Raw genomic sequence first — 12,744 nt, 5'->3', positions numbered from 1 at the left:
GTTCAGTAATTAATTTATTTGAAACATAAAATTTATTCTTAGTAATAAGCATTCTCCTTCATTTATATTCATAATTATCATTGCTTTGTTTGTTTCTTTTTAATGTGCATTTAATATATGAATAACAATCATAAAGAATTAAAAAATAAGAAAAACATCAATGTTCATACTTATATTCAATCTCCTATAATTCAACACAACAAATTTCTTCATCCATGTGACAAATTGTATAACCCATTAATTAAAATTGTTAAAACACTTACTACAATCTACCAATATAGCCTAATACTCAGTGGCCAACTTTTGAAACTCTGATGGATTGGCCAAAAACAATCATGTCTCATTCAGCTATGGAATTTAAAATAAAAATTAAATTAAATTTTGGTTAATATCATAAACTTAACTCCTTATCAAAACTCAATTCCCTATCAAGGACTGATAAGGAACTGAGTTTATAATACTGTACTGCACTGTACCACACTACACTACACTAATTATATTATATTATTATAACCGATGAGCTAAAACATTATGACCACCTACCTAATACGATGTTGGTCCTCCACATGCAGCCAAAACAGTTCATACCCAGCGAGGCATGGATGCTACAAGGTTTCTAAATGTGTCTTGTGGTATCTGGTACCAACACGTAACCAGCAGATCCTTTAATTCCTGTAAGCTCCTTGGTTGAGACGCCGCAGATTGGAGTTGCTGTTTCCAACACAAACCACAGATGCTCAATGGGATTGATCTCTAGAGAATTTGGAGGCCGGGGCAATATCTGGTAGTCTTCCTCATGTTCTGCAAACCAGTCGCAAACAATCCAGGCGGTGTGGCATGGTGCATTATCCTGCTGAAAGACAGCACCGCCAGAGGGGAAGACCATTGATGCAAGGATGTTTAGGTAGGTGGTAGACATCAGAGTGCCCAGCACATGGATAACTGGACCCAAGATATCCCAGCAGAGCATCGCCCAAAGCATGACACTGCTGCTACCGGCTTGTTTTCGTCCCACGGTGCATACAGGCACCATCACTTCCCCAGGTAAACGATGCACACATACCCGGTCGTCCACGTGGTGCAACAGGAAACATGATTCATCAGACTAGACAACCTTCTTCCAATCACTCAAGGTCCAGTTTCAATGCTTGTGTGTAGGCGCTGTCACCGGTGAACTGTGATTAGCATGGGCACTCGGAGTGGCCTGTGGCTACGCAGCCCCATTTTCAGCAGGATTCGATGTATTGTATGTTGTGACACATTACTCCCATCACCAGCATTCCAATTAGCGGCTAGTTGTGCCACACTCGCCCTTCCGTTGCCACGTACCATGCAGGAGAGCCTTCGCTCACCTCAAGCATCGATGAACTGTGGTCGTCCAACACCTCGCCGGCGGTTCATGGGTTCCCCCTCCTCGGACCAATTTCAGTAGGTACTAACCACGGCTGAACATGAACACCCCACCAGCCGTGCCATTTTGGATATGCTCTGACCCAGTTGTCTGGTCATTACAATTTGGCCTTTGTCAAACTTGCTTAAGTCTGCTGCCTTTCCCATCTGAAGAACAAGAGTAACACTGATTAACGGAGCTCACTATCAGGTGTTTTATATACCATGTCTCAACCCATGCACGTGCCATAGTTCACCTGCAGTTGCTTCGATTTGCATAACAATCGCTGGTCATAATGTTTTGGCTCATTGGTGTATTATATTATATTATAATTTTTTTTGAAAATACAAACTTGAGTAAGCGTAAACAAACATATTTAAAAATGGCTTTAATAATATATAATATATTGCTTACACAATTTTCCTATGTAATGTAGTTTAACAATACAATACGTAATGTAGTATAACAATACAATACATAATGTAGTATAACAATACAATACAAAATATACGACATGCAGCATATAATATAAGCTCTTGCTTATGGTATATGCTGCATAGTGTAGACCTACTACATTGTTCAGGCCTACACGAATAGGTATAGGGAAGCTTCAAGTTAAATTATTCCTTGTACAATTACTTGGGATAATTGCAGTCTGACATTATTATTATTATATTAAGTATATGGTGCAAGGAAGCCTGAGGCTTACGTTGCACCAGCCAAAAAAAAAAAATTTTGAATTACCCTGAGAGAGAGAGAGAGAGAGAGAGAGAGAGAGAGAGAGAGAGAGTCAGAAGTAGAAGGGATTCACCAAGAAAGAGAAGAATGATGATATCCAGCTCAGGACCCTGGGTATGCCAAGCCCATACACACCAGATGTCAGCCCCTGAACATGAAGTCTCTTAGCAGTGCAGGGTGCTATGACAGCTCATGGAGTTTTGCCAATGAAATATAAGAACCTTTCCAGAAGAGACAGATGACTATCCAATTGTATTACGCAATGGTTAGGTCACAAGCTGAAGAGGTGCCTCCGTATCCAGGTGGGAAAAAGCAGCAGTGCGTAACACACGCTTCTTGATTAGACCGGGGTTCGAGCCAGTCACCACCAAATACGGAGGATGCGGAAAGGTCAGGGAATGACCACCGCATATCCCCGGAGCAATATGGCCTTAGTTGCTGATGCTCCTAAAAACCAAATAACAATAACAACAATAACAAAGGTGGTACTTGTGCACATGTTTGTTCCAATATTCCTTATTCAGTCGGATTCCCCTGGTCCATGCCAGTTCTGAGTTGGCTGTTAGTTGGTGGCAGAAACAGCCATGCCAGCGGGCCATCCGGAATGCTGCGCAGCTGGGGCATTTCGTGAGAAATGCCGTAACGCTGGTCCAGGCTCAACTAGTCCATCATTGGACAGTTTTGTCCAGTCCCGGTGCAGTGCCATTCCAGCTTCGGACCCCAGCTCGACACAATGAAGTAGAGAGATTTTAAGCCAAAGAATATTGAAAAGAGCAGATTCCAAATTACCAAGTCTCTGACAGGGAATATCGGAATGGAAATATGCACAAGTACCACCTTTGAGGCAAAAGGAATCATACAGCGAATAATTTGGGCAACTGAGATGAGCAGTAGTTGAATCAACCGATAACTGAGATTCTGTCAGAAAAAGTACATGGGGTTTGGCAGACTGCAAGTGGAAATGGACATTGTTGAGATTAGAATTGTGACCACATATATTTGTGAAATGAATTAGGAGGTGTTTAGGAGGTTTAGATATTTTCGCAGATAAGCTTACAATTTTAGTTTGACAATTCATGGTGTATTCAATATTAAGAAAAAAGTGTGGAGGGTGGGGGGCATGCTGTATGAAGTAATGAAATTTTTGGATATGGTGTACACATGCTAAGAATATACCCAGATCCTTGACAATGTCCCCCCCCCCCGCATACACACTACTCGGACTCCCTCCAGTCACTATCTGACAGAGTAGAGGTAGCAAGATTATACACTAGCTGACCTGGAAGCTTCCTAGAGAGTTACCAATCAGATATTCAGGTCACCGAACAGCAATTAGCAGACCAAAGAAGGACCATCATCACGAAGAACCTAATAGCTCCTGCCATCTTGGAAAAAATCAAGCAGGATGTCAGCGATCAACTACAAAGCACAAAGATTATGGTCAATATGGAACCGCAGGAGGAACAGCATACCATAGAACCAGAGGAGGAACAGCAAGAAGAAATACAACCTAGAGTAGCTGAAGTTGAAAGAGACAAAGTCATGATATCCAGAATAGAAGGCGAGTGGAAGAAGGCCCTAACAGAATTCGAAGGAATGGACCCCACGTCATACCTAAGCAGAGGCCAAATAAAATCCAGTGGAGAGTAACAGACCACCACAATTGGCAAAAATGCCACATTACCTTGACAACAATGGTGCAACGCCAGATGCTATCCACACAGCCATATACTGCGCTGCCATAGCAGCTACTAGGATTAATGGAAAAGAAACGAGAGACCAGCAGCAGAAGAACCAAAAACAGAAGGAACTGCCAGCTTGGTAAAGAAGACTTCAGCAGAAGAAGAATTGAGTCAAGATAGGTCAGCCGACCCAGTACCAACAGGGTAATAGAAGTAACAAACTGATTGAAAAGGTGAAGAGCATCCTCAAGAGCGACAGCATCCACAGAAAACATGAGACCAGAAATCACTGAAGCAGAATCACCTGGACACACTGAAGCAGAATCTCCTTGCACTCAGCACGAGACTACACCGATACAAAGAGAGCTCCCAGAGGAAAATAAAGAACCGAAACTTCGATGAGGACCTAAGAGCCTTCTACAGGAAACTGGGTGAAAATGAGAAAGCAGGAAATGGACAACACGAGAAGAAGACGATGGAGGAGTTCTGGGGAAATATCTTGAGCAGTGAAGTAAGACATAACAGTAGAGCACCCTGGATAGAAGTAGAATGGAAGAAATCCAAGGACATACAAGGGATGAGAGAGTGGGAGATTCGAGAAGAAGTAAAACAGTCAATCAGGAACATCCACAACTGGCAAATCCAGGAACTGATAACATCCACAACTACTGGTACAAGGGGGCGCCTCCAAAGCCAGGTGGGCAGGAGCAGCAGTGCACACGCTTCTTGATTAAACCGGGGTTCAAGCCCGCGAGCCACCAAATATGGAGGATGCAGAAAGGTCAGGGAATGACCACCGCGTATCCCCGGAGCAATATGGCCTTAGTTGCTAATGCTCCTAAAAACCAAATAACAACAACAACTAGTACAAGAAGCTCACCTGCACACACACACAAGCACTAGCAGAGCAGTTTATTCGAATGATAAGAAACCCAGAAACAATACCTAAGTTTCTCACTGACGGATTCACATATCTGAAGCCTAAAGACGAAGATACAATAAACCCGGTGAAATATAGGCCAATCACCTGCCTCCCAACGATGTACAAGATCCTGACCAGCTGAATAACCAAGGAGATATCAGAACACTTAGAGAGTCAGAACATAATGGCCAAACAGCAGAAAGAATGCAAATGGAGGAGCAAAGGATGCAAGGAGCAATTAACCATAGGTGCCGCAGTTATGGAGCAAGCCTACAAGAAGCACCGCAACCTATACACGGCCTACATCGATTACCGCAAGGCCTTCGACTCCATACCTCATAGCTGGCTAATAGAGACCCTGAAGATCTACGTCAATCAGATAGTGACAAACTTCCTAGGAGCAACAATGGCGAAATGGAGCACCACAATTAAGATAGAGAATATCACAACCAGGCCAATCCCGATTAGAAGAGGAATTTTTCGAGATGCTCTGAGCCCACTGTGGTTCTGTCTAGCACTCAACCCGCTATCCACCATGCTTAATGGCAGCAACTATGGATATAACCTGAAAGAAGGAAAAAAGAACCTGTACACCCTCACCCACCTGATGTACATGGATGACATCAAGCTCTACGCAGCAACTCCAGCAACTACTACGGATCACCAAAGAATTCAGCAAGGACATCAGGATGGAATTTGGTCTAGACAAATGCAAGACACACACACTGTACCAGGGAAAATTAGTTGGCCGAAACTTCCAGCTGCTGACTGGTAAAGAGATTGAAGCTATAACAGGAGAGACCTACAAATACCTATGGATGATGCAGGCTGAGCAGTTAGAGCACAAGGAAATCAAGAAGTGCCTGACCGCAAAATATCATCAGAGACTCTGAAGCCTGATGAAAGCAAAATTGAATGGAGGGAACACAGTTAAAGCCATAAACACCTATGCAGCTCCAGTATTAACGTACATGATATTAGTCCGTGTTAGTCTAGCTCCGTGATCGTCCAATCTGTGACCCCAAAGGGGTCACAGATTGGACTAACATGGAGCTAGAAGATATCATGCGAAAGACAAGGACAATGATGACCAAGAGCCTACAACACCACTCAAAGTCAGCAGGGACCTGATAGAGCAACAGAAAACAGCGATAGTTAACCTGAAGGATTACTTCAAGAACAACATAGCACCACTCCACCAGACCATAAGGAAGATAGATAAGTGGTATACCCAACTCAACCTAAGCGAGGAAACCCCCTCCCGCCCAGACAGTACAAGAAACAAAGTTAGAAAGATGGGCAAAAGAAGACACTACAATGACCTCCATCAAGATCACATCAATAACATTGCTTCCAATGCATGGCTCACAAGCGGGACACTCTTCCCCAAGACTAAAGGATTCATGCTGGCCATCCAAGACCAGGTACTATAGAAAATACATCACAAAAGAGCCTGGAATGTCAGATGACACATGTCGACAATGCCACGTGGCCTCAGAAATTATCCAACACATCACCGCGGGGTGCAAGGTGATCACCCAGACTGAGTACGCTCATAGACACGACCACGTAGCCAGGATAATTCATTAGAAGCTAGCAAGGAAATACCACTTGACCAAAGAAAGTGTACCATACTATAAGGACGAACCCACAAGCTGTACTGGGACCGCACCATAAAAACGGATAAGACCATCCCGCACAACAGACCGGCCATAACCCTTTTTGGACAAGATGGAAAAGGTTACCTACCTGATTGACAGAGCGGTGCCCAATACTAGCAATGTCCAGAAAACCCATGAGGAAAAAATTAGGAAGTACACAAACCTGAGACATGAGGTCAAGGAGATGTGGCATATGCAAGAAGTATTGATCATCCCGATCATCGTATCATTCACCGGTATGGTGCCAAAGACTCTACATAGCAGCCTAGCAGCAATAGGTCTCCCAGGGAATACCTATAAGGAACTCCAGAAAGTCGCAATCCTGAACACCTGTAAGATAGTCAGAAATTTCCTCGACCAATGGTAACACCAGATATTACAACCACCCTGTGTACTTGGTAGCAGTGCCTGTCATGGAGTGGAACCCCTCAATCAGGGAGAAATAATATAAGAACAACAACAATAATAATAATAATACAGGGGGCACAATTAGCTCAGTGCTTATGATGGCAGACCACAATGGCACAGAATTGACATTCAACAAGTTTGAATCCTGACATGAAAAAAAAAAAAAATGCAAGTGAGGGGGAAAAAAATCACAAAAGTTGCTTCATCAGACCTATCACCTCAGAGGTCGAAGTAATGGCTGCAGCAAAGATTGACACCATCTGAAGTCACTCCCAATAACTACCACCCACCACTACAGGTGACCCCCACTTAACGCTGATAATTCGTTCCGGAAAAACAGAGCGCTAAGTGAATCCGCGCTAAGCGAGCGCCGCATTCCCATAAGGTAACATATGTATTTGTGAGTTGCGGTCGGTGCCATAGAATATTTCCTAATCAAATAATAAATGGTAGTTAAAAGATGCACAAATGTCAGTAAAAATATTTAATATTCAAATATTTGTACATATAAAATATTCTGCATTACATACGTATATAATTATGTGGTAACTACTTACATATCAAAAGTAAACTTAAAATTCCTTTTAAATTAATGAATTTTATTGATTTAATTTAATTGATGAATTTAATCATGAAAAATGTGTGGATTTTGGGTTGAACTTTAGCCCTCTTCCAAATAAACTAAAAGGGATATTAATTTTAAATCCCCCGCAGCGTTACCACCCAACAATAAAGTCAACCGATCTTTCGCCACTTTGAAACCTGGCATGTGTTTTCTTCTTTCAATATGAAACTTCTTTTAGACATTAATTTCCACAAAAGTCCTGCTTCATCTATGTTAAAAACTTGTTGAGAAGTATAACACATAATACCCTCTTCAATAATTTTAACATGTTCTTTTTGAAAGTTTCGGCTCCTTGATCTGCACTAGCGGCTTCTCCCTAGATTTTAAATCTATTCAACCAGCCCTTACCAGTTTTAAATGGTTTCACATTTTTTTTTTTTTTTTTTTTTTATTAGGCGAGTTTTCTTCAGTTCATCATATTAGCTAATCTCTTTCTCTCTCTCTCTATTTTTTTAATATTTAACTTAACTGAATTCTGCATTGGAATATTATCTTCAATAAAATTAAAGTCTTTCCATTTCAATCCTAATAGCCGGCCTAGTCCTAGTGGACCAGCTATCTTTCCCACTGCTAAAATTAATTCTTTTTTTTTTATAATTGTTCTTAGAGTTAGTGTTGCAAGTCCTAAATTATGGCACACATCCGCTTGTCGTTGACCAGAATCGATTTGCTTCAAAACGTCTAATTTAATTTTCAAATTGAGTCTTTTTCTTACATTTATAATCTTCGTACTGCGCCCAGACATTGTTGCTTTTTCATTTCTGTCGGTCATTATTCGCTCTTCGAAAATGTAACTGCGTTGGTTTCATTAATTACAACGTTCAAGTAAACTGTCCATTTCGCACAATGTCTAATACTGCACTGAGTGATGACTAGACTTTGGATAAATCCATATAACGCAAATATTTCAAACAATATACTTGATCATTTTTTAAAACGTTCATCTTGGAACTACGTAACAAGTCACTGTACTGCAATTAAATTAGCATGCGAGAAAATTTCACCGAGCATGGGAAAATTTCGCAAATCGGCGTGGGAAACGTTTTAATGCTGTTTTGCTATTCATTTTCAAGCTATCGACTCCATCAAATGAAACGATTTCATTAAATATGTCAAAAATGCAATTTGTAAAAGAACGTTATAGTGATCTCTGACAGCATTAATTATAGTCAGATACAGGTTATAATATATGAACAGCATTATAGCGAATCGGGGTAAAGGGAACCGCATTATAACGGGGGTCTGCTGTATATGGAAAAGCCAAAGCTAAACAGGTTCACCTCAATAGCTGCATGAAAAGTAAAAATATTAAACATACTACATTGAGTGTGGTACAGGATTAAGTTACTCGCATTCAGGCCTTAGATCAGTTTGAAAAGTCAGAAAGTCTCTCAAGGAAGACAGTGGAGCAAGTGAAGCTGTCCCTCAACGGAAGTAGTAGTGGCATGTGATGCAAGAAAGCAAGTGTATGAGCTTATGCAGCATCAGCCAAAAAAATTCACACAACCATTCCCTCTAAATGTTTGTCCAGTTCCTCCTTAAATTTATTTAACCTATCAACTTCCACAATGACAGATGGAAGTTTGTTCCAGAAATTAACCACCCGCTGACTAAAGGCAAATTTCCGCATATCTATTCTACATCTGTCTTTCCTTAATTTGAATTTATGCCCACTTAGGTTTGTAATCTGGACAAGTGGAAGAATCCCATCAAAATTCAGCGTGCTCAACCCATTCAAGGCCTTATACACCTCAATCAGATTACCGTGCAGGTGCCTAGTCTCCAGCCACTGCAATTTGCCGAACTTAAGCCTCTCTTCATAAGAGGATCCCTTCGTTCTCCTCACCAATCTTGTTGCCCTTCTCTGTACACACTCAAGCAAATCTACATTCTTCCTAAAATGAGGCCTCCAGACATGTACGCAGTACTCAAGGCGTGGCCTGACCATTACCTTATAGAGAGGGACAATCACCTAGTTTTCCCTGCTAGCAAAATTCCTATATAACATTGACAAAACCCCATGACCTGCCCTCGCAGCCTGTCTGCACTGCTCAGAAAACTTCATATCTGACTGCACAATTAATTACAATTAATTAATTACTCCCAGGTCTTTTTCATTTTCTACTGCCCTAAGTGTAGTACCACACAGTTGGTACGTTTCTCTGGGGTAACTTCTACCCATATGCAGCACTTTGCATTTGTCAAGGTTAAACTACAGTTGCCACTTCTCAGCCCATCTGCCCAAATTTTCTAGCTCCTGTTGCAGTAGCACACCGCCATTACTGTCATTCTTTGTATTATCTGCAAACTTCAACACTAATCCTGATATACCTTCAATATCATTGATAAAAAAAACAAAACAACAGTGGACCCAACACAGAACCCTGTGGGACTCCACTAATAACATTAGTCCATGAAGAGCAGCACCCATTGATTACCACCCTCTGTCTTTTCCCACCCAACCATCCTTTTATCCATTGTAGCAATTTACCTTTAATACCATTCTGCTCCAATTTGTACAGTAGTCTTCCATGCTTAATAGTGTTAAAAGCTTCTCTGAAATCCAATTATATGATATCAAAATAATTTTTTTCATCCAGTTCCTTTGTAACCACATCATAATAACCAATCAAATTTGTCAGACAAGACTTTCCCTTAACAAACCCATGCTGTCTGAATTATTTTTTTTAATTTTTTTTTTTTATGTGAACCCCAAACTGGGGTTCACATAAAATTATTGCTGCAGTCTTGTCTAGATGATCCTGCAATGCATCTTTAACCAGTGACTCCATTATTTTACCCGGAACAGAAGTTAAACTAACTGATCTGTAATTATTCGTGTCAACCTTCGATCCCCCTTTGTGAATTGGGGATACATTTGCACAGCTCCAGTCCGTGGGGACCTCCCCTGAGTCCAAGGATGCTCTCGTAATTATGGCTAAGGGTTTGCTTACTTCCTTTGCTGCCTCCTTTAATATAACTGGATACATCCCATCCACCCTGGGTGCCTTTCTTATGTTTAACTTCAACAATTTCTCCTCCACTTTACTCTCAGTTATTACAAAATCATTAAGCACCCTGCTGCAATTTGATAATCTTCTGACATTTTCAATCCTTAATAACTCCTCATGTGTGAATGTAGATGCAAAATACTCATTCAGTTTGTTTGCTATCTGAGCAGGATCATCAACAGTCGAACCATCGATATCAAGTGACCAATCAGATTCAGCCCCTTCCTTTTAGAGTTTATATAAGTAAAGAAATCCTTGCTGTTTTTCTTAGCATTCTTTGTCAAAGATTTCTTGTAATCTGCCTTTGCCTGCCTAACCTCCTTTGTGACTTCATTACAGACTAGATTATATCTGCCTTAGGCTTCTGTGTCGCCTGATAATTTATATGCATCCCATGCATTTTCCTTCTCTGTCACGAGTCTCATTACTTCAAAATGATAACCATTTAGGCTTAAACCTTGAACAATATTTCTTAATAGGTATGAAACTTTTAGTAGCTTCCATGATTAATTCCTTGAATATTTCCCACTCAGAATTTGCTGTTGGTAACATCATCAGTTGATTCCACCGTACAGAATTTAAAAACTGTCTGAGACCACTGTACTCACCTTTACGGAAGCAAAAACCCTTTCCTCTACCCCTGATGGTAATTATATGTTTAAGTAAATCCCACATCAGTACACTGTGATCCCTGCCAACTAGTGGTTCTTTTAGAGCAAGACCATTCAGCCCAACCAACTGAAACTGTTTACTGCACAGCTGATCTAGTAACCACATAGGAACTAAGTAAAGCCAACACTTGAAGTCAAGCATCAAAATGAATACATTCATCATGTAAGCATACTATGAAGTAATGAAGGTAGAGACTGCCAGTCTTCACCTTCATTACTTCATGCCAGTTTCTACCTTCATTACTACAATGTAATGACTGACATGAAAATGTACAGGATGAAACTAAACACCAAATGGTTGGAATGATTTGTGACTTTTCAGGTCATTGAATGGCGAATAGCAGATCAAAGATGGATCATCATCATCACAAAGAACCTGATAACTCCTACAATCTTGGAAAAAATCATGTAGGATGTGAATGTCCAACTCCAAGGAACAAAAGTTACAGACATAACTGAACCACAACTGGAGGAGTAACAGCAAGTACAAAAAGTACAACCAGAAGGAGCCGAATAGAAACAGATGAGGTCACAATATCCAAAACAGAAAAAAAGTGTAAGAATTCATAATAACTGCAGTAATACACCAACCGTATAACTGAAACTTTATTAAAATAGGAATAATATAGTATAAGACCAGATCAAATTAAAATGATAAAATTAAATGAACACATTGATTGTACAATAAAAGTAATAAAATTAAATGAACACATTGATTGTACAATAAAAGTAATAAAATTAAATGAACACATTGATTGTACAATAAAAGTAATAAAATAAAGTATAAAGAATAGCAATTATACTATATGGAATAAAAGCGATTAAATGGAATAAAAGTGATAAAAACAACCATAGCTTTCAGAGGCGACTGCCCCCTTTATCAACAATAAGACTTTTTCACATAGCAACAATAAGACTTTCTTATACATTTTTTTGAAATAACATGGTGGTACTGGAGAGACATAGTTCTACCCCGCTACAAATATCTTCTATATTCAAGGGAGTCCTGTCCCTTAAGGTGTCATTCCCTCTCCAATGCCATAAACATACATTTCACCTCGTGCTCAATGGGGATGCACATAAACAGAGACACCACATCAACTGACACCATGGCCTCACCCTCTTCAATGATTCTTTATATTGAAATCCTTATACTTGAGCATATATAAACTGCACAAAGTCTCCACTGTTTTTGATGGTAAAGTTTGAACGTCCTACAGTACGAGATATTAGTTTGGCTAAATATCTGGATAATGCATGTGCAGGGCTGCCCGCAAACTATACGATTGGCCTAACCTAAGCGGAATCCCCGACTTCTGAATTTTTAGTAGGCTATAAAACCTAAGCAGCTGGCACTCCTTAGCACAAAGTGTTCAATAGGTGTCTTTGGAGATCTCGGCATTCAACCAACCAACCCTGCAGGATTTTATTGACATGCCGCTCCAATCCTGCCAAGAGATTCCAACGGGTAACCTTATACATTGTCCTATCGTTCAACAGTTCCAAAGCTTTGTTGCAGTAATCCACTTTGTTGAGGATCACAGTTGACCTCCCTTTGTCTGTGGGTAAAACAATGCTGTTGTCCTGTCTTAGCTTCCTAAGCACCTTCGTCTGTGTAACGGTGAGATTAGAAGGA

At 40.5% G+C, this 12,744-nt stretch overlaps 1 protein-coding gene across 3 annotated transcripts in view; it reads right to left on the bottom strand.

The window, feature by feature from the left end:
- Nucleotides 1–12,744, bottom strand: part of LOC150078025 (uncharacterized) — a 442,574-nt gene that overhangs the window by 171,961 nt on the left and 257,869 nt on the right. The window lies entirely within an intron of this gene.

This window comes from Mastigoproctus giganteus, chromosome 11, assembly GCF_048544385.1.
Source record: "Mastigoproctus giganteus isolate SK-2022 chromosome 11, ASM4854438v1, whole genome shotgun sequence".
Classification (NCBI taxonomy): Eukaryota; Metazoa; Arthropoda; class Arachnida; order Uropygi; family Thelyphonidae; genus Mastigoproctus; species Mastigoproctus giganteus.
Note: the sequence above shows the minus strand (reverse complement) of the source record. Positions and strands in the feature narration are given on the sequence as shown.